This window comes from Doryrhamphus excisus, chromosome 10 (assembly GCF_030265055.1).
Source record: "Doryrhamphus excisus isolate RoL2022-K1 chromosome 10, RoL_Dexc_1.0, whole genome shotgun sequence".
NCBI classification, from domain to species: Eukaryota; Metazoa; Chordata; class Actinopteri; order Syngnathiformes; family Syngnathidae; genus Doryrhamphus; species Doryrhamphus excisus.
This window is the reverse complement of record NC_080475.1, coordinates 11,862,361-11,888,382: the sequence shown is the minus strand read 5'-3', so window position 1 is coordinate 11,888,382 and position 26,022 is coordinate 11,862,361. Positions and strand designations below refer to the sequence as shown.

The following is a 26,022-nucleotide window of genomic DNA, read 5'->3' as shown; positions in this document are numbered from 1 at the left end:
TTCGGACAAAATCTCCAGTCCCGTTCCAATGCATTTCCATTAAATTTCCCTCGCATATATCGGATGGCCGCATCGTGGCGCTCCGATTCGCCGAATCGTGACAGGCCGCTATACGACGTCATTTGCAGTGTTTGCAGCGTTGCCTGCGCGTCCAGGTACATTGGAAACATAGTCAAGGAAGTGCCTTTTTATAACGGATAAAATCCGATTTACGCATATACCGGATATAAATCCGATATATGTGTAAAACGGACATTTTCCGGTATACGCATATAACGGATTTCGCTTATATCGGACAAAACCAGTGGAAACAATTGAATCCGATATATCCGAGGTTTACTGTACTTCGGTACAAGGTACATTATAAAAAAAAAAAAAAACTGTATTATTGAAAGCAGGAAGTGAACAAATGAAACAGTTACTGATTGTAAAAGTACCAGATGGAGGGGTCGGATTTAATAAGCTTTGCTTCTTCCTACTCCTTTTGGACATGTGGAACTGTGAACTGATTATGTGATGCATTCAATTGTAATCTGATGCATGTTCAAATGAAATAAAACCATTACCATTAAGTGGAGCATTGCAAAAATGGCAACAGCGCACTTGCGTTTTGCCACACACATATAAACATTACTCTTTCAGATGTCCGTCAGACACACTATCTGACATCAAAATACTTCAGCAGATCGCACAAGTGGGCGGACGGAGAGCTTTCAAACCTTGCCATACATGTGAGGTTGATTTTATACACACACATGCACTAACATAGTATCTCTGGAGTATTAAAGCTAGTAAATTACCTTTTATAAAATGAATAAAAAGCCTGTAGGAAAACTGGAAAAAGAGCGAACCACGACACTAATGTATTTTTTCATTCGATCGAGTCTCTAGACTAATCAGTTTGTCTTGCAGTGCATACTGTACATTCATTCATATCCCGCAAAAATGTTAGTGCTGCATTCAAAAGCTCCCTGCAAAACAATAACATTTCAGCTTCCAGGGACAAAAGTATTCCAGACAATGCAGGGCAAAAGGAACTGAATACACAATGAAACGGGGCCTTTTGAGGTTGCCACGGAAACGTGGCAACACGCCTTGTTATCACAGAGGCAACATCTGTGATTAGCATACAGTAGCTTCCAAATCGCAGTGAACACACACACACATACACACACACACACACACTCATACACAATAAAAGCTGGAATCTAAGCAAGTGCAGTCTGATCAGACGTCAAGGGATTACCGAGGCTGGAAGACTATATTGCGCTCTCTCAGACATGAGCTCATATCATACAAGTTATGACATTACCACACAATATCAGGAAGTTTCTGATGAAAAAAGGTCCACATTTCTGTCTCTTTAAAAATGTTGATACTTTGTACCTTGTAGTAGCTTTGAATATTAGTCCACTTATTCCACTTTTGGAATGGAAATGTCCATGAATATTCATTCATTCATTAATTTTCTGCCGCTGGAGCTTAGTACTGGTGGCCAGCCAATCACAGGGCACATATAGCCAAACAACCATTCACACTCACATTCATACCTATGGACAATTTGGAGTCGCTAATTAACCTAGCATGTTTTTGGAATGTGGGAGGAAACCGGAGTACCCGGAGAAAACCCACGCATGCACAGAAATGGCCGAGGGTGAAGCGTGGAATTGAACCCTGGTCTCCTAGCTGCTAACCACTCGACCGCCGTGCCGCCTCCATATACAACATACTATACAATAAGACTAATAATGGAGGATGGAGAGGAAAGGGAACAACAGGAGGAGAGGGGAACTAAACACCTATGGGGGAGTGCAGTGTGGGACTGTCAAAAAAACAAAAAAACACAAATAAGCACACTCACACCAGGGATATAAATTATGATATCTGTAATAGAAGACATTCAATCAAAAATAAGTACCGCCTCAGTAAGTATTTTGGAGCAAGCAGACACTATGTAGCGCTTTTAGTGCAGGAGGAACCTTTGTTGTATGCGGGTCTGCATTGTGCTCTGAATGACAAAAATGTGTAGCTCTTGGTCATTTTCTTTTTTTAAAAGTAGCTCTCACAGGCCCCTAATATAGTCAGTAGTCCATTTAAACATTTACACTGCATGTATGTGATCATTATAGACCTTCGGTCTCGGGCTGGTACTGACACTTGGGGGGCATGATACTGGGCCTGATACCAGACAAACCATGTGATGATCTTATTATCACATACTATTTAATCATGAGCTTATTATCACGTACTATTTAATCAAAAGACCATTTTGTTTCCAGAAAATGTTCAGTTTATTACATGTATTATATCTAAACAGTGTAAACACAATAATTGCAAAAAATATTTCAACAATAATATTTTATCAACAGTCTTATCATTCATTCATTCATTTTCTACCGCTTTTTCCTCACGAGGGTCGCGGGGGGTGCTGGAGCCTATCCCAGCTGTCCTCGGGCGTAAGGCGGGGCACACCCTGGACTGGTCGCCAGCCAATCACAGGGCACAGTCTTATCAATGTCTGACAATTAAAGTTCCATTAATCAAGTTTTTTTGTGACTGGAGAAGCACTAGGCACTAAGCACTCGTGTGCTGTTCTCTGATTGGTTGTTTCACGAGCACGATACCAGAGCAGCGCGCTCTGAGTGGACAGCTACGGGGGCTGATACTGACATAGTTAAACTCTATATTTTATCAGTATCACTGCCCTGGGCTTTGACACAGTATCATTTCGGCCTTTTCCCGTATCATTCATGGGTGGTTTCTAGGGTACAGGGCCAATTAATACTGTAGTATGTGATAAGTATTGGTATCAGTACCGGCCGATTTCACTCATAGAATATTGGAATCGGTATCGGCAGCATAAAACCCTGATTGGAACATCTCTAGTTTTAGCACCAAACATGTTCTCTATGCACTGTTTCTGTTTAGGCAGCAATCCAGCAGGGCAGAAATGAATTGCACCGAATGTAAGATTAATGAAAAGAACATTGATTTCTTGTCGGTAGCGTGCATGGTTCTGTGTCTCCTATTCCTAGACCACAACTGATGGAAACGTAGCGATGGACCTGGTAGTTTGTTTGATTTACAACGGTGAATTGGGTCAAAGCGGCACTTTAGCCCACATATTATCATAATGAAATAATTTTCTCCACCACAGCCCCTCTTATTCCCTGGCTTCCTCCATCCATCCGCCTTGAGGTTGCAGGTAGCCGGCCAAGTGGAACAGGATTAGAACGCTGTGAGTATTAGAGTGTCCTGGCCAAACAAACTGTCATTTCCCTCCGTTTTGGCTCCCTTCTTCAAACCTCATTCCCTCCTCCCGAAGGCCACGTGTCAAGAGGAGGGGGAGGGGGGGGGGGGGGGGGAGTTCAGTGGTGGGGGGGCTAAGCAGCACAAGGAGAGACAGACTGGTAAATAGATTTACTGGCGGTACTGAACATTAAAGACTGTTCTGGCTTGAACCAATGTTGTAGTGTGAAGGAAGGCTTAACACAGGGGGTCTCAAACTTGCGGCCCGCGGGCCAAATGCAGCCCGCGAGACGCTAGTTTGAGGTCCCCCACCTTGATACCAAAGTTTAATGCGCACCGGACACAATTAACATGATTTTGCCCCGCCCATACTGTTACCCTACCTTGTTACCCCGCCCTGTTTTGCTTTGGATTAGCAATGAAGCTAAAGGCTTATGACGCTGCGTACAAATAAATGCAGGAAATGATTTTGGAATAAAACGGAAAATAGACGTCAAGATAAAGCATCTCATCAAACATGTTGTTAAAGTTACGATGCTAACTTGCTAATTAGGTAAAATTATTAAGTTTCATTAATGTTCATGTTAAAGGTTAAATAACTGTTAATACTGTACATTTGAATCTGAAAAAAATAATTTCTCTATCAACTGTATGTGGTTTCTTATTTGCTGTTTTATTATTATTTTACTTATTTATTACTGATTGATTGATTTATTGTCTTTATTCTTAATTTGTTTATTTTTTTTTATCTTATTTTGTGTATAGAAAAATAAAAATTAAGATATTTGAGAACAGTGGAACGTTTTATCAGATATTTTGGTGTGGAAAACCGGAACCAAAGTACTGAAAAAGTGTAGGGTATAGCAGAAGCAAAAGTTTTTTTTGAAAACCTGATGCGGCCCGGCTTCACCCAGAACCGCGCTCCGGTGGCCCCCAGGTAAATTGAGTTTGAGACCCCTGGCTTAACATATATTGTTTTAAGTCTTTACAAAAAACATTTAAAAAATGCATCTTAAAGATGTCCAAGACATTTTTGCACATGTTGCAATGTAACAGGACGTAAAAATGATAAATGATAATATATGCAACATAAAAGCCTCCAATAAACAATGCAACATTAGCAGTATTCCAAACAACAAACACACTGAACATGAATAGGATTTTGGCCTCCACATGGCAAATAATCAAGTCAAGACGATGAGAATGAGGACGGGGGTACAGTGACCCCGCAGAGAGCACAAAGTTGACAGTGGAAGAATTAGACCGGAATTCACAAAGCATTCTCACATGTTCTCAAAGAAGATTCATCGGGGCTATAATGTTACGACTTCATCTTCAAACCCGTTGGAAGAGGAGCCAGAACTGTTCTTTATTATCCATACTGTCTGTAGTGGCTTTCAATGCAAACAGGAGGCTTTGCTTCTGCCAACATGTGCGCTATAACCGTTTCCAGCAGGAAGAGGCACTACGACTTCCATCATTGCACCTTTCACTTTGTTGGCACTGTCGTACCACAGTGGTAAAATGCTTTTTGAAATAGGTGATTTATTTTATTCATTTATTTTAGTTTTATTGTCTGATCTTGACAGTCCTGATGGCTTCCGATGTTACTGGAATGACAAGGAGATATCCACCTGAGATATTTTCCACATCACCATCACAATCTGGAATGCTTTTTCCTTCAATAAGACAATGAAGATTCAGGTTGTTCATGGGCGTCAAACGGCGGATGGCTATGTGGAGATGTAATTATTTTAATTGGTCTTAAAATTTTGACGTATCTCTGGGCTTCCTCTAGGGCGGAAGTGCCCTGGTTGCTTGCTTGTTATTGTTAGCCTAAATTGGGTTAGCCTGACTGCATTTTTTCCCTGTAGAAATTTCCCTTTAGAAATATGTTTTTGTCTTATTCCATGAAGTCATCATAAAACAGGCATGCTACCAACAATATACGATTTTTGTTAACTTTGACTGGCCACAAGATTAGGTACACTTGCACAGTAGCACCAAAGCCGCATCAAGCATTCTGTATCTATGGCTGACATAAAGGTGATAAAATAAAATATTATTACACCTCTCTCAATACATTGCAGTATGCACCTTGCAATCTTAAACCTGTTTCATAACGTACACGGTGCATTTTTTTCAACTCGGGGGCACGATCGTGCATCAGTCACTGACTGTTTTTTTTTGTTTGTTTGTAGTACTGAATGCAGTGCTTTTGAGGAAAAAATACAGTCAACATGGCTGACTGATTTTCCTGTTTGCCATGTTTGCATGAATAACCAACTTCACAGGGCTCATAAAAAATAAGGAATAGTCTCAAGGATGTTATTTTTGTATCATTATGACTTTATTGTCATAATATTACCACTTGATTCATGCAACAATATAACTATTTTTACAACATTTTTTTTTCTCTAAACATTAGGACTTGTAGTACTGAAACCATTTAAATAATAGTACCACTTATTATATTACGACTTTTTTTTACTTTTTGTCGCATTTTGACTTTCCTCATATTACAATTTTCATTTTTAGCTTTGTAATATTTTAACACAGACTTTACCTCATAGTACTCCAACCATATTAATCCATGTTGTTTAGTACACTGCAATTACGGGCAAAGTGAGAATCTAATTTCTAAAAAATGGCAGTTAAAGTGAAAGAATATTGAAAAGTGTGAGTCATCTCATGCGTGTGTTGATGATTAGCAACGGTAATGGTGTTTGCTATGCGTGTCATTGTTCATTCTTCTCGGGTATCTTCAAATGTTTCGCCACTTCCTTTTCTGACGCTGCTTATCTCCTTAATAAGTCACCATAAAATGTACCGTTGATGTTGAGCTACTCTGGAGTAAAAAGTGGAGTAAATTCATGCATAGATGACATATATTGCATGCAAACTTCAATAAGTCTAGAACGTCTTTTTGGCAATGTATATTGAAGGAATGGTGACGGTAGTTTGCCGAGCTGTGACCACAAAATGTCATGTGTGGAATATATGTTTATTTTATTTGAATTTAGTAAGTAAGTAAAGTTGGAGCAAAGCCGACATGGAGTCAGCAGAAGCCTGTAGCCACAAACTGCATGTCCTGCCATTTGTGAGAAGACTTCGTAAAATTGATGCATTTTCTTTGCCATTGTAAATAAACGGTTACATGACATGGTTTTGAGGAGAAAATCGAACCGGGGGGGTCAGGAATTTGTTGTGTACTGAAAGGCGACTTGCTCACGTTTGGGGTTTGGACTAGCTACAAATGCTTATTTGACATTTTCAAAGTAAACCTGACCTGAATGGTTTGATTTCATTTAGATTTTTGTAACATTACTTTATAACAAGAATATAAAGTGGAATCTCAGTTAGCATCCGCCCTGGTTAGAGTGATTTTTAGTTAACATGTAGGATTGTGGGAGGGAACCGTTAGTACCCGGAAAAAACTCACATATGCACAGGGAGAACATGCAAACTCCTAGGTCTTCCCGATCTCTTGACTGCGTGGCCAATATGCTAACCACTCTTCCATCGTGCGGTTACTTCCATACTGGATAAAACAAAATTTGTTCCGGATCAAAAATCACTCCATACTCTTTATTGCTCTGTGGTTTTACTATATTTCACTCACTTCACTACTGTAACCTATAATGTCAAATACAGAGAACATATAAATCCCTTATTTCTAAAACCATGGCGTGATGTGTGATAGAAGAGTTTTAGCTAAAATGAAAGGAAAGGTATACAAAACTGTGGTGAGACCAGCCATGTTGTTTGGTCTTGACAGTGCCACTGAGGAAAAGACAGGAAGCAGAACTGGAGGTAGCAGAGATTAGGATGCTGAGGTTCTCATTGGGAGTGACCAGGATGGATAGGATCAGGAAGTAGTACATCAGAGGGACATTACATGTTAGAGATAATGTCAGATTGATTGCTTTGGCGACCCCTGAAGGGAAGAGCCCAAAGAGAAAGAAGATTAGTTTGTAAATGTGTTTTGGTTAGACATTTCATATTATGACTATTTTTGTATTATGATTATTTTTTTCCCTACAGCATAATATTGTATTCATAACACTTCGTTCATAACACTTTTTTGCAATATCAGCAGTTCTCATCACCAACCTTTTGTATAAACATTTTGTATCATTTAAATTTAGTTTTAATAAGTCAGCACGGCGGGCTAGTGGTTAGCGCACAGACCTCGCAGCTAGGAGACCAGGGTTCAATTCCACCCTCGGCTATCTCTGTGTGTAGTTTGCATGTTCTCCCCGTGCATGCGTGGGTTTTCTCCGGGTACATAAACATTCTCCACATTCCATAAACATGCTAGGTTAATTGGTGACTCCAAATTGTCCATAGGTATGAATGTGAGTGTGAATGGTTGTTTGTCTATATGTGCCCTGTGATTGGCTGGCCACCAGTCCAGGGTGTACCCCGCCTCTCGCCCGAAGACAGCTGGGATAGGCTCCAGCACCACCGGCGACCCTCGTGAGGAAAAAGCGGTAGAAAATGAATGAATGAACAATAATAATAAATGCAATGTTTATCCTTTTGGTCTCTGCACAATAACTCAAAGTAGAATTGTGGTGTGGTAACTGGTACACCATAAATCCCAATCTATACAATAATGACAAGTATGGGTGTTTGGCACCCTGTTGTCTTTATATAACTATTACACAACATTAATAGCTGACTCTTCATAGACTGTTATAGTGTAATAGAGTGTAATACCATTGGTTTATCAAGGAGGTATACAGGCGGCATCTAATTAGCGAGTATCGTTAGTGCCTAGACGGGGTTCATCCTAATGAAATGCTAATCGTTGAGGCTGATCAGAAAAGAAGCCAATTTAACATCCCGGTGATTTCTTTAATTGACGATTTTAACGACGTTACATAACATCATGCACACAAAGAGATGACAGTAATGCATGAATCCCCTCATTCACACTAATTAATTACCACACTTAATGAGTGCATACTTAACAGCCTGCACGTAAACACCAGTGGGACATGATACACTGGGAGTGTTTCATGTTAATTGGGTCTTTGATTGCGGGGTGCAAAGTTAATACTGTAACATAAAGTAGAGTCAAATATGAATTGGAATATGAATCTGCACGACAGGGCACACACACACACACACGCACACACGCACACACATGGAAAACAAGTGCAAATATTTCCATTTGTCATCACATTTGCCGTAAACACCATGACCGCTCCTCATTGACGGCAAATGGCAGAGGTGGCGGACGCCTCCACGACTGTCCCCGCGGCGACCGATCGGAATGCTAAAAATAAATGCAAGCCTTTGTGGACCGACAGAAGGTCAACGGTTGTTATCCGCAACCGCAAGTGTCACATTGTCTGAATGCATTGTAGCGTCTGACTCGCCGAGGACACGCCCACGTTAGGAAGTGCTTTGATATTTACCAACGCCGTGTGTGTGTGTGAGACGACATCAATTTTTTTTTTTGCAATTAAACACATTATGAACAAAAGTATTGGGACATTCCACCGACATGAAGTGAAAAGTGCAAAAAATATAGGGCAGCTATAACCAGCGCCCACTCTTTTTTATATATATAAGTTATATATGTTATAAGAAGTCGTCTCACGTTGACAAGTCGCAAGACATAAACGGTAGCGTCTTAAGCGGGTTACACGCTACACAAGCTGTAAATGTGTTTCACCTTGCTGAAGTGTACTTATCATCCTCTTGAGAAGGAACGATAATCCAAGCATGCGAGCCTGGATTTTGAGACCACTTAGGAAGATGACAGATGGGATCGGTGACAAAATCCCCTTATGCGCTCTCTGCTCACTTCATTCCCAAAATGCGTCACGTTCTGGGAGAGAAATAAATATATAATACAAATATTAGCGCACTTAAAGAGCGGAGGCGTTAATATTTGTCAGCAGGAAATTTTAATCAAAATATATTGTCCGTAGGTATGAATGTGAGTGTGAATGGTTGTTTGTCTACGTATATGTGCCCTGTGATTGGCTGGCCACCAGTCCAGGGTGTACCCCGCCTCTCGCCCAAAGACAGCTGGGATAGGCTCCAGCACCCCCGCGACCCTCGTGAGGAAAAAGCGTTAGAAAATGAATGAATGAATAAATGAACGCAACACATCTCATCAGGGATTTTTAAGCCTCGCTTGTCGCCAGATTGTTGCATATCCTTACACCTGCTTTCAGCATTCCAACCTATTCACTTGTTGCTATCTTTTGTGTAACATTTCCCAGGACTGTGCAAGTTCTCTGAGTTAGCTTTTGTTATTTTTTGCTCCCTTAGCTTCGTCCTGCTTTCTATTGTACTTTGTTTGCTTTTGAGATTTTTTTTTCCGTTCAGTTTGAACATGTGCCTTTTGTTCGTAAACTTTATGATAATGGTAATGGTTTTATTTCATTTGAACATCCATCAGATTACAATTGAATGCATCACATAATCAGTTCACAGTTCCACATGTCCAAAAGGAGTAGGAAGAAGCAAAGCTTATTAAATCCTACCCCTACATCTGGTACTTTTACAATCAGTAACTGTTACATTTGTTCACTTCCTGCTTTCCATAATACAGTTTACTTTTACAATCAGTAACTGTTTCATTTGTTCACTTCCTGCTTTCCATAATACAGTTTACTTTTACAATCAGTAACTGTTACATTTGTTCACTTCCTGCTTTCCATAATACAGTTTGTTTTTACAATCAGTAACTGTTACATTTGTTCACTTCCTGCTTTCCATAATACAGTTTACTTTTACAATCAGTAACTGTTACATTTGTTCACCTCCTGCTTTCCATAATACAGTTTACTTTTACAATCAGTAACTGTTTCATTTGTTCACTACCTGCTTTCCATAATACAGTTTACTTTTACAATCAGTAACTGTTACATTTGTTCACTTCCTGCTTTCCATAATACAGTTTGTTTTTACAATCAGTAACTGTTACATTTGTTCACTTCCTGCTTTCCATAATACAGTTTACTTTTACAATCAGTAACTGTTACATTTGTTCACCTCCTGCTTTCCATAATACAGTTTACTTTTACAATCAGTAACTGTTTCATTTGTTCACTACCTGCTTTCCATAATACAGTTTACTTTTACAATCAGTAACTGTTACATTTGTTCACCTCCTGCTTTCCATAATACAGTTTACTTTTACAATCAGTAACTGTTTCATTTGTTCACTACCTGCTTTCCATAATACAGTTTACTTTTACAATCAGTAACTGTTACATTTGTTCACTTCCTGCTTTCCATAATACAGTTTACTTTTACAATCAGTAACTGTTTCATTTGTTCACTTCCTGCTTTCATAATACAGTTTACTTTTACAATCGGTAACTGTTTCATTTGTTCACTTCCTGCTTTCCATAATACAGTTGACTCTTACAATCAGTAACTGTTTTATTTGTTCACTTCCTGCTTTCCATAATACAGTTGAAGGTTTTTTGTTGTTTTTTTTCAATAATGTACTTCGGTACGAGGTACAAGGTGATGTGTCAATATAGTGATATATATAGCACATCATGACTGGTTCAAGTCTCTTCATCCTTGTATTTGACAGGTTTTATAAAACCTTTGTGTCTCTGGTTTGCGGTCCGATTCCAGCTTTCCTCGCATTTTCCATTTCAAGAGCGCCAACTAAGCACAAGCTAGCTAATAAGAATCACAGTGTAGCTCTGTCAAATAGATATTTCTACACACATACACACATATACAGTATACACACACTCACGCTGGGTGGATTACTGGATAGTGAGTGCCAAATCTCGTCTCCCCCGCAGTGAAATAATAGAGAGTGATAGTCAGCTCAGGTCATGTGACAGGCGAGTTGATTGGAGCAAAGTGTGAACGCACTGACAGCTGTGTGTGTGCGTGTGTGTTCGGGTGTGTGTCATTCTCATGGCAGAAGGAATGCGGAGAGGAATTCTTGTAATTGTCCAAACTCTGCCCCGACGTTCATCCCACTCATCCATCCAGAGTCCCCCATCAACACACACAGGCACATAGTCTACAATGGAGTGAAGCATTATTTTTTGTGGACCAGTCCAAAACCCCCCTATATAGAAAAAAATTATGGGGGGACAGTTGGGGGGGTTGCGACCTTTAACTAGTGTTTTTGCAGTTGGTTCTTAAGGGGACCTATTATGGTCATTTTTCAGCCCTTTTGTATCGAGTTGTGGACTCCGATAGAGCAGCTACACACAATACCCAGCACAGAAAGCTTTCTAGATCTTCCAGAATCTGCACCTAATCCAGCTGTATTTCTTGGATTTTGTGCTTCCCGCGAAAATGGTCTGTTCTAATTTATTCCACCCACGGCACGCCTCCAGGCACGCCCACTCCGCTCTGGTTGGTCACACTCCCAAGGTGCTCACGAGGACTTCCGGTGTTGTGTTCATAGCTGTATAGGAGTTGATAATAAATGTTGATTTATCTTTTTTAAATGTCCGTTTTCAACAAATAACCATATGTGTCAGGCCTCAGAAGTTTGTCGGCAAGTCCAGCTGCATATTGGCTCATGTTTCACAAAACAGTCCAGTGTGAAATGCCGTTGACATATTTATATATATTATATAATATTATTATATATAATAATTTTTTAAATATTTTTTAAATATATTATAATTTTTCTTTTGCTGATAAGGAATCCTGAGCTGAGTGGTTAGCACGCAGGCCTCACAGCTCGGAGATTTGAGTTCAATTCCACCCTCGGCCATCTCTGTGTGGAGTTTGCATGTTCTCCCCGTGCATGCGTGGGTTTTCTCCGGGTACACCGGTTTTCTCCCACATTCCAAAAACATGCTAGTTTAATTAGCGACTCCAAATTGTCCATAGGTATGAATGAGAGTGTGAATGGTTGTTTGTCTATATGTGCCCTGTGATTGGCTGGCCACCAGTCCAGGGTGTACACCGCCTCTCGCCCGAAGACAGCTGGGATAGCCTCCAGCACCCCTATGACTCCTCTGAGGATAAGCGGTAGAAAATAAATGACTGAATGAATGGTAAGGAATCCGGAACTCCAACAACTTGATCCTCGTGTCTGCTTAGTGAGGAATTGTAAACAAATGTAGCTAACCCTTACACCCCTGAAGAAACACTGCTAAAAAGAAGTAAGTCTATATTTTCTTGCGATGCTGATAGAGAATGTGCAAAGTGAGATAAACTGGAGGCAAAAAAAGAGGCAGCTGACACTGTTGGAAATGCTGACTAGAAGACATGGCTTTAGGCAACATGATCACTTAACAGAAAATCACAAGGAAGATGTGGTCACACCCGCTCTGCCTGCATTATTTGCACATGCGTTTGCGGTGCATTCACAACTAGCATGGAAATTCCGGATTCCATTAATTTTGTACATTTCAAAATTTTATTTGCACAGCACGCAACTCTGCAAGGTTTACACATATTTCACACTTGTTTACAACTTGCTTTGTTTCTTTCTGCTTTTTTCATGATAATGGGATTACCACAGTGGATGTTTTGATCACTTTATATTCCGGATGCCGGTTTCCTCCCACATTCCAAAAACGTGCTAGGTTAATTAGCGACTCCAAATTGTCCATAGGTATGAATGTGAGTGTGAATGGTTGTTTGTCTATATGTGCCCTGTGATTGGCTGGCAACCAGTCCAGGGTGTACCCTGCCTCTCGCCCGAAGACAGCTGGGATAGGCTCCAGCGCCCCCCGCGACCCCTTGTGAGGAAAAGCGGTAGAAAATAAATGAATGAATATTCCGGATGCCCTTCCTAACCAATACCAATTACTTGCTTACTCGTGGAGATTTGTCCAGAATGCTAACCACTACACTAATTTACTTATTGGGGCGCCATCGGTATACAAAATGGTGTAGCACTGCACGCACAAAGTGAAAATGCTGCTTTTTATTGGATTTTATTACTGAATGCAACTATTTACAATATCCGGCTCAATGTGGACGCAAATTTTTCCAACCCACCCAAACAAATTCCTTTGTTGGCCTTTGTTGAACAGGCCTGTGCTATCATTTAGCTATGATGCTAGCACTAGCCTGCTAGCATGCTGCTGTTACTGTTCCGAGATAAAATTCACTTGAATCGATGTTCCATGTGTATTTATTCACCCAAGTGACTTAAAGGATAATTACATTTCACACCAATAACGGGTGCCTTACAGAAAGGAAAACATATTCCTTACAGGTGCTTTAATGGAAATGCGGACCTTTTGATGGTGTTAGCAGCTGCTTCTGATCAAACGTTTCATGTTTCTTTATGACATTTAGCGCTTAGTTTTTTAGTCCCCAGCTTCCCTGCTTAGAGATGCCCTTGGGGCAGGATTCTCTGTGCCCAGGTGTGTGTGTGTGTGTGTGTGTGTGTGTGTGTGTGTGTGTATCGAGTTGCAGACACGCCTCCGAGTCCAGCTGCCTCTGATCTGATTTAAATTGATGAAACACTACCCTTGCTAAGTAATCCTTTGTGTAGAATCGTGTTCATTAGACACTCTGCTGTAACTTTCATCCGAAAAAGACACAGGTGGACTTAAATTATAGCGCACACACACACACAAACACGCAGTCACACACACTCATTGCAAGTTAATAGATAGATAGATAGATAGACAGACTTTCTTTATTGTCATTGCACAATAACACAGTAGTGAAATTGCCAACGAAATGTCGTTGCCTAGCTCCCGTATAATAATAATAAATAATAATGTGGAGAATAAATAGATGACATCAAATATGAACAATGCACAGCGTAAACAGTAATTTGTACAAATAATTTAAATAATTCAGAATAAATAACAATAATTTTAAGTTTTGGTTGTGCGTGTGGGCAGGTAGAGGGGCTTATTTACATTGTTCATATTTGATGTCATTTATTTGTTTGTTTGTTTATTTATTTATAAGAAAGTCTGTCTATGTAAACAGTAATTTGTACAAATAATTTCAATAATTTAGAATAAATAATAATAATTAAAAGATTTTTGCGTGTGCGTGTGGGCAGGTAGAGGGGCTTATTTGGCATTGAGCAGTCTGATGGCCAGGGGGAAGTAGCTGTCTCTAAACGCTGTACATTGTTCATATTTGATGTCATTTATTTATTTATTTATTTATTTATTTATTTATTTATTTATTTATTTATTCATAAGAAAGTCTGTCTATGTCTATGTCAACAGTAATTTGTACAAATAATTTAGAATAAATAATTATAATTTAAAGATTTTTGCGTGTGCGTGTGGGCAGGTAGAGGGGCTTATTTGGCATTGAGCAATCTGATGGCCAGGGGGAAGTCGCTGTCTCTAAACGCTGTACATTGTTCATATTTGATGTTATTTATTTATTTATTGTATTTATTTATAAGAAATTCTGTCTATGTAAACAGTAATTTGTACTAATAATTTAAATAATTTAGAATAAATAATAATAATTTAAAGATTTTTGCGTGTGCGTGTGGGCAGGTAGAGGGGCTTATTTGGCATTGAGCAGTCTGATGGCCAGGGGGAAGTAGCTGTCTCTAAACGCTGTACATTGTTCATATTTGATGTCATTTATTTATTTATTTATTTATTTATTTATTTATTTATTTATTTATTTATTTATTTATTTATTTATTTATTTATTTATTTATTTATTTATTTATTTATTTATTTATTTATTTATTTATTTATAAGAACGTCTGTCTATGTCTATGTAAACAGTAATTTGTCCAAATAATTTCAATAATTTAGAATAAATAATAATAATTAAAAGATTTTTTGCGTGTGCGTGTGGGCAGGTAGAGGGGCTTATTTGGCATTGAGCAGTCTGATGGCCAGGGGGAAGTAGCTGTCTCTAAACGCTGTACATTGTTCATATTTGATGTCATTTATTTATTTATTTATAAGAAAGTCTGTCTATGTAAACAGTAATTTGTACAAATAATATAGAATAAATAATAATAATTTAAAGATTTTTGCGTGTGCGTGTGGGCAGGTAGAGGCTTATTTGGCATTGAGCAGTCTGATGGCCAGTGGGAAGTAGCTGTCTCTAAACCTGGTTGTTCTACAGCGGATGCTGCAGTGCCTTCTCCCCGACGCCAGGCGAGAAAACAGTCCATGCTGGGGTTGTGTGGGGTCAGCAGACGCTTGATGATTTGAATGCTTAAGGCCACCCTTAGCAGTTGACGGTGACAAACTCATATTCTTGTGATGGCGCTCACTTTGTTGTTTGTCTTCAAACTGTGGTGGGACTCTCCACAGAACGAACGTACACAAGACACATTTACGACCAAACCATCACTCTGGCCTCAAGCTTCTCGTCTGGCTCCAAAAATCAAGAGCAGCATTGTTTGGCTCTGCTCGCCATCAGCTGCTCACATCAAGCATGAAGTTTCCGTTTTAGATTTAGGGACAAGACGCCCAACAGAACATTCTCTTCAAGACTTAGTTGTATCTCTACACTTCTATTCTTGTGTCTATGCTTGTTCTTCGGCTTTTATTATTTAGCACCTGTCGAGCTCGGAACAGGAAGTCCTGTAATGCGATGGAAACGCACGTATGAGCCGGACAGAAGTACAGACTTTGCAGCGAGACTACTGTATGTATGTCAACTAGACTGGACGCACGGTGCTGACATCTGTGAATGCACGCGAGTTAATGTGGAAAGACGTCTGGGCTGAATTACCACTACACCTAATGACTATTTCATGTCAGGAGCAGAGGAAGAGAGGCCAGGAACTCAACACAGGGAGGAATTCTAACTCTTCACTTGTGCCCTTTTGCCTCTTTGTGCTTTACATCTTCTCACGGCTATTGAGTGAAAAAAAATGATGGAAAAGAACTGCATGCTCCCACACAGCATAGAGCTTAGAACCCAACCTGATCTTTGGGACTTTACCTTACCACTTATTATACAGGAATGACAGATTTGTAGGTTAAATAAAAGTCAAATAAAGTAAAGTAAAGAAACAAAAAAGTGTTTTTATTTTTGAAAAGTACATACCACTTAGTACATACCATTCTGTTTCATTTGCTAAATACAAGGATGAAGAGTCTTGAACCAGTCATGATGTGCTATATATATCACTATATTGACACTTACTATGGTACACATAATGTCATTGTATGGTCATATCACCTCGTACTTCAGTACAGCACAAAAAATTACAAAATTAAAAAAAAAAAAAAAAATTGTCATATCACCTCGTACTATGGTACGGGACAAAAAATTACAAAATTCAAAAATTTAAAAAAAAATTGTCATATCACCTCATACTTCGGTATGGGACAAAAAATTACAAAATTTAAAAAGTAAAAAAAAAAAACCTTAAACTGTATTATGGAAAGCAGGAAGTGAACAAATGTAACAGTTACTGATTGTAAAAGTATCAGATGGAGGGTAGGATTTAATAAGCTTTGCTTCTTCCTACTCCTTTTGGACATGTGGAACTGTGAATTGATTATGTGATGCATTCAATTGTAATCTGATGCATGTCAAAAAAAAAACAAAAAAAAAAAACATTACCATTATGTTTTAAAAATGAAATCATTTCTGACGGTGCGAGGTTGGACGGTTGATTTTGGTTTCAATGCAGATCCAGTAGCTCTGAAGTTGGTAACCCATAACAAGATGGTGTTTGGAGCTGGTACGGGATCATCATATATGTACTTTTCGAAAATAAAAACACTTTTTTGTTTCTTTACTTTATTTGCCTTTTATGTAACCTACAAATATGTTAGATCATTTTGCCTGACCCTGTACAATGCTCACACTTCCTTCTTGCATTTGAGACTCAATAGATTGTCTGTTTATGGCTATTAAACTGTCACCAGGCACACATCAGTGCAATAAAACATCTTCTTTCTTTGTTATAAATGTCTACATAAGAAGACCTACATTTGATTTATGTATCAGAAGAATGAGACAGACAATTTCCAGTCATGCAGATGATAATGACTGACGGTTGCATTTAAGGTTTGATTGAAGTTTAGAAACCAAAGCTTTCGATTTACCAATCACTCTACCAGTAGTCACAAGCTTTGGTTCGTGACCAAAAGAGATCCCAGATACTAGCTAGTTTGAGGAGCTTGGTCATCAGTTGCTTAGCCAGTCAGTTGTTCTCGAGACCCCAGGGTATACCTAGAACACATATCTTCAATATTTCAAGTTCATTAATATAATAAGGTTTTATGTTTTTTAAGTTTGCAGGAGTAGGTAGTACAGGGTTTTGTTTGGGAACCCCTGATATATAATATATACAGTAAACATATGGCCTGTATAAGCAACTATTTGAAGACACCAGCCAATTCTCTTTATTTCCTACATCATAGTTGGTGGTCATATGAAAGACTGCCAATTAAAAACATCTTTTCTACTAGTGCATCTCTTCTGTCAACACTCTTCAGAAGCTTAAAGACTGACATCTAAAGGCTGTGGTGGCGACATAAGGCATGTGTTTGTGGAGAGAGTCGGGAAGGAGATCAACACGATTATAAAATGGAGAAAATAGTTTGTTGGATCATTACTTTGTCAGCAACGTATGCAACGTACCTTTGGTACGAGGTACATTATTTAAAAAAAAAACCAAAAAAAACCTTAAACTGTATTATGGAAAGCAGGAAGTGAACAAATGAAACAGTTACTGATTGTAAAAGTAAACTGTATTATGGAAAGCAGGAAGTGAACAAATGAAACAGTTACTGATTGTAAAAGTAAACTGTATTATGGAAAGCAGGAAGTGAACAAATGAAACAGTGACTGATTGTAAAAGTAAACTGTATTATGGAAAGCAGGAAGTGAACAAATGAAACAGTTACTGATTGTAAAAGTAAACTGTATTATAGAAAGCAGGAAGTGAACAAATGTAACAGTTACTGATTGTAAAAGTACCAGATGGAGGGGTAGGATTTAATAAGCTTTGCTTCTTCCTACTCCTTTTGGACATGTGGAACTGTGAACTGATTATGGGATGCATTCAATTGTAATCTGATGCATGTTCAAATGAAATAAAACCATTACCATTACGTACGTTCTCTCAGTTTTTGTAGTGACATTTTCTGGTAGTGGAACAGAAGCAGTTTGTGAGGACTTTTTAAAGGTTCTAAGGAATCGGAACGCAGGATAGAAGATTTGAATCAGCTTGACCAGAAAATACAAAAGCAGAAGACCCACTAATGACCGTAATAAGGAAACTGGGATTTGGGAATCCAATAGAGCCAACCTGTAATCTTTGTATTTCCATTTCCTGTTTGCTTGATGGGATTTTAGAGCCAGTATTTCGGTCTTTTGTGACTAGTGTGTGAGGTCTCTGTGAGGTATGAAGTCAGATTTTGCAATATAATTAATATTTTCAGGGGAAAATGTTCCCTTTAAAGTTGAAAGAACTTAAGAGTTGTGCTTGATGTCCCGATTTTATGAAAGTTCAGCGTCACATGATTGACTCCATGTACATTTTTTCTTTTTCTTTGGCTTTTGGAAACACTAAAAGATGGCCACAGATCAGCCTCTTGATAAATTTAATGAAAAGCAGGATGTTTTAACCATTTTTTTATGGTTTAAGTCCCACATCAAGCAACTATTTCATATTTATAACCTAATGACCAGGAGGATGGATCCATTTCGACATAAGAGCAAGTGTTTCTACACAATATGTCTACTACGTGTCAAATGGCTTTTCCATATAAGAGTGTTCCGTTCTGGGGCTCCAACCCTCCAAATTTTGTATCTGTCCATCTGAAAATGTCATCTTGCTAATGGTCGCTATAACTGCTACTGCTTTTAAATACCTCACGTGCTTCCTGTCTTGGAGCTGTCAGGAAGCTTCATCCTCTGTGGAGGAGGAACGAGGAGGAGGAAGGGGGGGGGGGCTTTAACACACAATAAACTACAGTACCTTGCAAAATTGAGTACACTTTCACATTTCAGCAGGCATTTTATTACATCTTCTCAAGGGACAATACTATAGAAAGTAAACTTGGATATACTTTGGAGTAGTTTGTACAATATTTGGGACATTATTTTCTAGTACTGTCTTAATCCTCTGGAGCATTGAATTGAATTATGCTTCCCAGTGGAGGCAGCGGCCAGGGACACTACCACCACCATGTTTGACTGTAGGGAACATGATTATTTTGCCACACACTTGTTTTACCATAACAATAACACTTTATACTATTTTATTATTGTTTACACCACATTGTTCAATGCAGGAGACATTACTACTAAGTTAAATACTTTTCCTCCAATTTATTTATTAATTCATTCATTCATTTTCTACCGCTTATCCTCACAAGGGTCATGCGTGTGCTGGAGCCTATCCCAGCTGTCTTCAGGCGAGAGGCGGGGTACACCCTGGACTGGTCGCCAGCCAATAACAGCAATTTATTTATTCTAGACTTAAAAAGGAAGTGAGAAACAAGTACAAAGAAACAAAAAAAAAATACCACTTCCACAAGGAATGGGAGGAGAACTTGTTTTCACTATGTCAGATTGAACGTGCTGTACACTGTGAATGGCTGGCAACCAAAAAAAAAACATATCGGTCGATCCAATCCTCGTCAAGATGGCGCCGATCTTGCAAGACTTCCATTCCATATTTAGTGGATTAATCTTACAAAGTGGAGTATCGCTTTAAGGCACATGTGCTGAATTAAGATGCTAATATAGAAATGTCTAATCTCACAGTGTGATGATGTAGATGCTGGACAAGAGTGCATCATGAAAGGGCGAAGATCCAGATAACCTCCTACAGGAATATGTGGTATGTATATGAATCGGTGCTTATGCTCTTCTTTTGTTCTCATTCTTGATCATTGTGCTGAAATTGTTTATCGATTAAAAAGAATATATATTCTATTTTTTAAGTACATTTTTTTTACTGTTTCATGACCAAAAAATCATTAGTGTTTCTTGTTGCTGGTAAATGAACTTATAGGTAGAATAGAAGGTTCTGAAGACTTGTTGTGAAATTAATTAAATATTCATAATATATCTGTGTGTGTGCTGTGTTCATACACAACTGGGATTCTGTAAATGTGCAACAAAATGGCTCAGACTGATCTATTTTGTTTATCCTTTTCTCGATGAGGCTTGGTGATTAGGTTTGACTTGCATAACGTTTCTTTTCTTACCTTTTGTCTGTTTTGCACAGAGCCTGGATCAGAACACCATCAACAAGACCATTGAAGATATGTTGGCAAAGATCATGCTTCAAGTGATATGAAGCATTGTTCTTGAAGGCATCAAGGTGTTACAAAACCTTGATAATGTAGCATTAGCTGTTGCTATGCTGTTTGGATTGTTGTATGCGCTGAACCTCAGCTATGCTACTGACCTCTGATACACTTTTGAGGTCATCCAAAAGATCTGGATGGAACCCGATGGAGGGAAACGTTCCAACAAAGCACTTGAACAGGTCAGACTGATTTGACTGTACTTTATTTTTTAATGTTTTGTTTCTCATTGACAAATCCATTGTACTTTATGCAGAACTTACTTTTAATTTATTTTGTTGTGAATTTGGGCGGCACAGCGGTCATGTGGTTAGCGCGCAGACCTCACAGCTAGGAGAACAGGGTTCAATTCCACCCCCATCTCTGTGTGGAGTTTGCATGTTCTCCCCGTGCATGCGTGGGTTTTCTCCGGGTACTCCGGTTTCCTCCCACATTCCAAAAACATGCTAGGTTAATTAGCGACTCCAAATTGTCCATAGGTATGAATGTGAGTGTGAATGGTTGTTTGTCTATATGTGCCCTGTGATTGGCTGGCCACCAGTCCAGGGTGTACCCCGCCTCTTGACCGAAGACAACTGGGATAGGCTCCAGCCCCCCCGACCCTTGTGAGGATAAGCGGTAGACAATGAATGAATGAAGTAATAATCCATTAAGAAGAATAATTCACATGTTTTTCAGTGTACCGCTTATCCTCACAAAGGTCGTGGGTGTGCTGGAGCCTATCCCAGCTGTCTTCAGGCGAGAGGCGAGGTACACCCTGGACTGGTCGCCAGCCAATCACAACAATTTGTTTATTCTATACTTAAAAAGGAAGTTTAGAAACAAAGGACAAAGAAACCAAAAAAATATACCACTTCCACAAGGAATGGGAGGAGAACTTGTTTTCACAATGTCAGATTGAACGTGCTGTGCACTGTGAATGGCTGGCGACCAAACCACGCACAAAGACATGAGTCTTTAATCCACAATCTAAATGGTTTTCATTTCATTTGTAGAAGCTTCATCTTGTTTCCTGAAATCAGCAAAGAACAATCAAGTTAAGCAGGTAAGCAAGTATTATGCATATACATGTAGGTATGCACGTACACGGATGCACTAATAGTAATGCTAACTATGTCGTTTAACTATAGTATGTAGTTTAATTACATAGGGTGTAGTTATTATGTAGTTTAACTACGTAGTGTGTAGTTAAACTACATGCGAACTACGTACTGTGTAGTTTAAGTACATGCAAACTATGTGGTGTGTAGTTTAACTACCTAGTTAAACTACACACCACATAGTTTGCATGTACTTAAACTACACAGTACGTAGTTCGCAAACTACGTGGTGCGTAGTTTAACTACACACAGACTACTCGGTGTGTAGTTTAACTACATACTGGGTAGTTTAACTACCTACAAACTACGAGGTGTGTAGTTTAACTACATACAAACTACGCAGTGGGTAGTTTAACTACCTACAAACTACGAGGTGTGTAGTTTAACTACATACAAACTACGCAGTGGGTAGTTTAACTACATACAAACTACGAGGTGGGTAGTTTAACTACATACAAACTACGTACTGGGTAGTTTAACTACTAAAACTACGTACTGGGTAGTTTAACTACATAAAACTACGTACTGTGTAGTTTAACTACATAAAACTACGTACTGTGTAGTTTAACTACATACAAACTACGAGGTGGGTAGTTTAACTACATACAAACTACAAACTGTGTAGTTTAACTACATACAAACTACGTACTGGGTAGTTTAACTACCTACAAACTACGTACTGTGTAGTTTAACTACATACAAACTACGAGGTGGGTAGTTTAACTACATACAAACTACAAACTGTGTAGTTTAACTACATACAAACTACGTACTGGGTAGTTTAACTACTAAAACTACGTACTGGGTAGTTTAACTACATACAAACTACGAGGTGGGTAGTTTAACTACATACAAACTACGAGGTGGGGAGTTTAACTACCTACAAACTACGCACTGGGTAGTTTAACTACATACAAACTACGTACTGGGTAGTTTAACTACATACAAACTACGAGGTGTGTAGTTTAACTACATACAAACTACGCAGTGGGTAGTTTAACTACATACAAACTACAAGGTATGTAGTTTAACTACATACAAACTACGAGGTGGGTAGTTTAACTACATACAAACTACGCACTGGGTAGTTTAACTACATACAAACTACGCACTGGGTAGTTTAACTACATAAAACTACGTACTGGGTAGTTTAACTACATACAAACTACGAGGTGTGTAGTTTAACTACATAAAACTACGAGGTGTGTAGTTTAACTACATACAAACTACGAGGTGGGTAGTTTAACTACCTACAAACTACAAACTGTGTAGTTTAACTACCTACAAACTACGTACTGGGTAGTTTAACTACCTACAAACTACGTACTGGGTAGTTTAACTACATACAAACTACGAGGTGTGTAGTTTAACTACATACAAACTACGCAGTGGGTAGTTTAACTACATACAAACTACGAGGTGTGTAGTTTAACTACATACTGGGTAGTTTAACTACATACAAACTACGAGGTGGGTAGTTTAACTACATACAAACTACGTACTGGGTAGTTTAACTACATAAAACTACGCACTGGGTAGTTTAACTACATACAAACTACGTACTGTGTAGTTTAACTACATAAAACTACGTACTGGGTAGTTTAACTACATACAAACTACGAGGTGTGTAGTTTAACTACATACTGGGTAGTTTAACTACCTACAAACTACGAGGTGTGTAGTTTAACTACATACAAACTACGCAGTGGGTAGTTTAACTACATACAAACTACGTACTGGGTAGTTTAACTACCTACAAACTACGCGGTGTGTAGTTTAACTATATAAAACTACGTACTGGGTAGTTTAACTACATACAAACTACGAGGTGTGTAGTTTAACTACATACAAACTACGCGGTGTGTAGTTTGTGTAGTTTAACTACATACAAACTACGAGGTGGGTAGTTTAACTACATACAAACTACGTACTGGGTAGTTTAACTACATACAAACTACGAGGTGGGTAGTTTAACTACCTACAAACTACGAGGTGTGTAGTTTAACTACATACAAACTACGCAGTGGGTAGTTTAACTACATACAAACTACGTACTGGGTAGTTTAACTACCTACAAACTACGCGGTGTGTAGTTTAACTACATAAAACTACGCGGTGTGTAGTTTAACTATATAAAACTACGTACTGGGTAGTTTAACTACATACAAACTACGAGGTGTGTAGTTTAACTACATACAAACTACGCGGTGTGTAGTTTGTGTAGTTTAACTACATACAAACTACGAGGTGGGTAGTTTAACTACATACAAACTACGTACTGGGTAGTTTAACTACATACAAACTACGAGGTGGGTAGTTTAACTACATACAAACTACGAGGTGTGTAGTTTAACTACATACAAATTACAAACTGTGTAGTTTAACTACATAAAACTACGTACTGTGTAGTTTAACTACATACAAACTACGAGGTGTGTAGTTTAACTACATACTGGGTAGTTTAACTACCTACAAACTACGAGGTGTGTAGTTTAACTACATACAAACTACGCAGTTGGTAGTTTAACTACATACAAACTACGTACTGGGTAGTTTAACTACCTACAAACTACGCGGTGTGTAGTTTAACTACATAAAACTACGCGGTGTGTAGTTTAACTATATAAAACTACGTACTGGGTAGTTTAACTACATACAAACTACGAGGTGTGTAGTTTAACTACATACAAACTACGCGGTGTGTAGTTTGTGTAGTTTAACTACATACAAACTACGAGGTGGGTAGTTTAACTACATACAAACTACGTACTGGGTAGTTTAACTACATACAAACTACGAGGTGGGTAGTTTAACTACATACAAACTACGAGGTGTGTAGTTTAACTACATACAAATTACAAACTGTGTAGTTTAACTACATAAAACTACGTACTGTGTAGTTTAACTACATACAAACTACGAGGTGGGCAGTTTAACTGCATACAAACTACGAGGTGTGTAGTTTAACTACATACAAACTAAATGCTGGGTAGTTAACTACATACAAACTACATACAGTGTAGTTTAACTACATACAAACTACGTACTGTGTAGTTAACTACATACAAACTACGTACTGTGTAGTTTAACGACAAACTACGTGGCATGTAGTTTAACTATATACAAACTACATACTGGGTAGTTTAACTATATACAAACTACATACTGGGTAGTTTAACCACATACAAACTACATACTTGGTAGTTTAACTACATACAAACTACGTGGTGTGAAGTTTCACTGCATACAAACTACATACTTTGTAGTTTAACTACGTATCATGAAGTTTAACTAGGTCGTTTAACTACATGCAAACTACGTGGTGTGTGTTAAACTACGTACATACAAACTACATACTGTGGAGTTTAACTACGTGGCGTGTAGTTTAACTACATGCAAACTACGTAGCGTGTCACAGTCAGCTGGGATAGGCTCCAGCATAGTATAAAAGCTGCACACTGATTTAACTATAACCAATGTTATTTTCTATAGTATTAGTATTGGTCATTGACTAGCTACACTATGATAACAATGTAACATAACCATTAAAGTGTCCGTGTTCTTTGTCTGCATGTCTGTATCACCACAGAGTGAGGCACACCCATCCCCATGTTGTGCGAGCTGGAGGCTCTCTGAAGGTGAACCCCAAAGGATTCTGTGTGTCCTTTCATGTCTGCACATGAGCACAGTACGCATATTGCTGTAGAAAACGACGACACCCGGTACAGTTCCTCGAGCGCTCAAAACTTTAAGACGAAGTATACGTTTTTAAAATAAAAAACAAAATAGTTTTGATGATGGGGGTGCTGAAAAGATGACAAAAAGGATAGATGTAGCTTTCATCCAAAGAGAGGGAATGCCAAATTAGCAATGTGGCATGATACCCCCACTCTTCCTCCCTTCTCCTGGGACACATGAGTCAATTAGCCTGCCTGGAGGAGCTGCCAAGAGCCTGGAAAAGGGAGGAAGGGATGATGGAGGGGGTGGGAGGAGGCTGGTGGTAACGATAGTGGTCTCGGTGATAGCCAAGGCCAAGGACATCAGCGGGGAAAAGAGCTATATTTAAAGTGATATATAGTTAATTACTCTAATGTAGTGTACCCCCACTTGAATGTGGAAATACAATATTTGCGTCTTTTAGATTTTCACCACAATGTTGGACAAAAAAAAACTATATTTAAAAAAAATAAAAGTGCAATAGGGTACAATCAGTACAGTACAATCGCAGTAATATAGCAGTAACTATTTGGTACACACACATAGTTAACATCACACTAATGTAAATAACAGGACTAGCATGAAAATGACCAGAGAATTTCACCTTTTTATCAGAGTATCAGGGCCTTTAATTAATGCATAACACCCAGGCTATAATTACAGTATTTATACAAGACATTGTACTCATTCCATGTACTTTCAATTGTCATTGACATACTTTTTGTCGATTTTTCTAGTGTTTCTGGTGTTTTTATTCTCAT

The 26,022-nt window shown here is 38.7% G+C and overlaps 1 protein-coding gene across 3 annotated transcripts in view; it reads right to left on the bottom strand.

The window, feature by feature from the left end:
* sema3b (sema domain, immunoglobulin domain (Ig), short basic domain, secreted, (semaphorin) 3B) overlaps positions 1-26,022 on the bottom strand; it is a 70,296-nt gene that overhangs the window by 33,979 nt on the left and 10,295 nt on the right. Inside the window, exon 1 of one of the 3 annotated variants that reach the window (XM_058085221.1) lies at positions 8,936-9,618. The exons of the other annotated variants lie outside the window; for them this stretch is intronic. The gene's annotated coding sequence lies outside the window, so the exon portion shown is untranslated. Of the gene's footprint in view, positions 1-8,935; positions 9,619-26,022 lie in introns of those variants that run through there. 3 annotated transcript variants of the gene reach the window in all.